Source organism: Battus philenor, unplaced genomic scaffold, assembly GCF_028537555.1.
Source record: "Battus philenor isolate CCGP_79_NKW_IND1 unplaced genomic scaffold, ilBatPhil1.0.hap1 SCAF_26, whole genome shotgun sequence".
NCBI lineage: Eukaryota > Metazoa > Arthropoda > Insecta > Lepidoptera > Papilionidae > Battus > Battus philenor.
Genome location: NW_027181689.1, coordinates 1,121,158 through 1,124,712, shown reverse-complemented (window position 1 = coordinate 1,124,712; position 3,555 = coordinate 1,121,158). Strand labels below are relative to the sequence as shown.

Genomic DNA, 3,555 nt, shown 5'->3' with positions numbered 1-3,555 from the left:
TGTTCTTATCCTATATTTGTATTGTATATTCGTCGTACATTTATATGTGTATTGTTGATTACATTCTGTATTTTATTATTATAATATTTCAATCTCAATAAATTCTATGAAGAATGTAATTAGAAAAAATAGTTTGTATTTCTAATTAAAACCTTCTTTCTTATATCATGTAAAAGAAAAAAAACCGACATCAGTTTAAATACTCAAAATTCCTTTTAACATATCAATCAAAAATTTCTGTAAAAAAAAGTTTAATTCAAGACAAATTTCAAAACACAAACACAAAAATAATTCAGGTGAGTTGTATTTTAAATATTAGGAAATTGTTACATATATTTACGGTGCCGGAAAGTAATGTAGTTTCTGTCGACATATTTTACAGAAAAACTCGATTGATTTGTTACCGCTCCGGCATTGATTTGTATACTAGACGGCAAAAGGTTGTTGATAAAGAAAGTGAATATATTGTTGATTAGAAATAAAAACTTGTTAAAAATGTAGTCGTGTGAATTTAACTTGAAAAAGCGACATTACATTCCGTTCCCCTTATACATAATTAAATCAAAGTAAAATAGAAACTGTTATATGCGGCATGATTGGTTATGTAAAATCAAGAAAAGGCTTTATGAATTATTTCCTTTGTATAAATTGACCACGCTGAAAAATGACACATTAATCTTTTTTTTTCATTTGAATCCTACATGCTAATAACTTCAGACGATAATCACCTAGGACAGATACAGATAGTAAATAATAATTAATTTAGTATTTAGCTAATTAATTTTTAATTGCGTTTTTATTACTTTCTTTATTATTTCTGAAACCATTCATTTTAAGACATAGTGCACCATAATTGACAGCAAATAATCAATACATTCACCTCTTTCAAACTTTTGAGCATAAAATAAGCTGTGCAGGCTATTTATAATTAAAGATAGAGCTTGTTGAGATGTTTTTTAACAAATTAATATAATAATGGTTGATTCGTAACATATTATTAATAAGATATTATATATGCGCAATAATTCTTAGAGAGACATACATATGATAAATACGAGAAATAAATATAAGCTCTTATCGCCTAAAATTAATCTTCGAAAAGCTAACACATATGAATGAAAGGGTGTGATGCGTGTACATATATAACAGAGTTACGCAACATATAAACCTTTCTTTTCTTTGTTTTATTTAAAAAAATAAAAATATATTATTGAATATATCTTATTATAGCATTCAAGAGTTTTTAGTTGATCGTTTAAATTGTTGATATTATAATGTACATATAAAAAAATGTTATATTTTGTTTGAAAAGATAAACTTGAGTTTATGGCAGGCTTAAAGGATCAACATTCCTATCAGGTGATAGCTTGCTTATCTTCAAATAATGCAAGAATCAAAAGCCAATTGAACTGCCAAACAACCTGTATGTACTTTTAAACATGACTTTAAGAGAAGCATTCGTATCACACACACAAGCGACACGTGTAATTGGTTGTAAAGCAGGGATTGTGATTGGTTGATAATAATGTCGGTTCTGCGATTCGATGACGTAGTTTCAACGAGATTTTCAGACAAAAGGTATATGATAGAATTGCCCTTCTAAGCGAAGACATTTTCCGAGACATGTAATGCTGTTGACGTCACAGAGAGATTATTTTTAAAATTCTTCGCTCAAAATAAATAACTTTATATGAGAATTCTTACTTAAACTCTTTTAGTAGAACTTAGTATAAAATTGAATATTTGACCCAAACCAATGTATGTGTAGTTAACATATATATGTGTATATATATCTTGTGTACGTCCAGAAGTGATTCCAGTCCAGATTGCGATTTGAATCTTGAACCTATTGGATTGTCTTTGGTTTCGAGGATGTGGTTTTTCTGGCTGGCGTGGAGTCTCCAGTTCGTGGTTGTTGATCACCAAGAGCTGGGTTTTTTGCAGTGTCGAGACCATGGTTGTCATGGGCAATCGGTAACGTACCATGGGCTTGGTGCGCAGCGCGCTTTTTCTGCTCCTAAGCGTACTTCTCTCGCTGACTTCTTTTGCCGGCGCCTGCACAAAGAAGATTTATATCGCCTGCAAGAAACCAGCGCCCTGTGGTGAATAATTAAGGTTTGTTAATCTTCTTCACTTATTTCATCACTTCTACAGGTACATAACACAACTTTAAATTATTTTAAATGATATAGTTTCCTTACATTAGAAATTTTAATACCTTAAGTCAATAGATGTTTCATCTATATTTAATTTTAAAATTAATGATATATGGTAAACCTCGTACCTTTGTTCTGCTAACATTTGATATTGGTATTACGTCAAGAATAATTTGATTTTTTGTGCATATCATACTGTTTACTTTAATAAAATAAAAACAATACTATTTAGGCGATGTAGAGATAATTTAATGAAAGTAGATGAAATAGAGCAAACCGGTAATTACGGCGTAAGTAGATTCCCCCTTCCCTCACCCCTCCCCTCCCCCTCCCGCTCTGTCATACGACTTATATCCTTCACGTATAAATTACCATCACCTAAATGTTACAGTGATGTTTCTCCAGATGTTTTCAAATATCAGAAACGATTATTAATACGTTTTAAATCTTGTTTCAGCATGAAGCACTTCCTCACCAGCTTATTTCTGGTGGTCCTGACCCTCGTTAGCATGGCCTTTGAAGTGAGTTGCTGTAAGAAGAAGATCTCGTGCACCGGCCGTGCCCCTTGCCGCCGGGGTCCGTACAGGAAGTGAAGATGGAAGAGAGAAGATCGAAGGAGGCTGGAAAGAGAAAGGAAAGCTGGATGGAGTTTGACGGGAGGAGGGAGTTTTCCAACCACGTCTGCCCCACGTACCAGCTCCGTAAATTTGAATTCTACTACGCTCTCATTTCATAATCGCAAATGTTGAACCGGTGTTGTACCACGTAATAAAACTCTTGGAATAATTGAAGGCTTTCACTTCGTAGCTAGCAAATCCGGTGATGAAAGGTATTGGTTTGGGTCAAATTCCACCCCCCCCTAAGTTATTGCTTTAGGCTAAGTTAGATTAGAAAGAAGAGCGTAAGGTGGAAGGACGCAAATCGATATTTTTCATTTTCAGGACCTGCACGGAAAGAGGCGCGAAGTAAATTTGCAGAGGAAGACATTGCAACCAAACACTACACATACACGAATATCCCGGATTTTATTTACCAGTGTAAGTATAATAGATATGAGATAGATACGGAATACCAGCAAGCACTTTTTGAAGATGCCTTAACACAGTGATTCCCAAAGTAGTCCATGACAACCTGCAAGGGGTCTACGTCAGCGAAAAAAAATTTGGGGGTCCATGAAATGAAAATGGGGGTCTACGATAGTGGATCTCAACACATACACTGATAATACCTATTTACTTACATCATACTATCTTATAATATCAAAACATTTACATTATTTATAAAAGTACCTATGAAATGAAAAATTTATTATTTATGTTTATAAAATTGTGTAAGTTGTAGGATATTGGTAGTCGCTTTGTGGTTGCAATACATTTTGAACTTTTAAAAACCTAAGAGT

The 3,555-nt window shown here is 33.2% G+C and overlaps 1 long non-coding RNA gene across 1 annotated transcript; it reads left to right on the top strand.

Annotated features, from left to right (window-relative positions):
- The first annotated feature begins 215 nt into the window (after positions 1 to 215).
- On the top strand, positions 216 to 2,916 carry LOC137925289 (uncharacterized). Its single transcript, XR_011107661.1, has 3 exons — positions 216 to 296; positions 1,945 to 2,115; positions 2,614 to 2,916. It is a non-coding gene; the product is annotated as an uncharacterized lncRNA (long non-coding RNA).
- Positions 2,917 to 3,555: the final 639 nt, after the last annotated feature.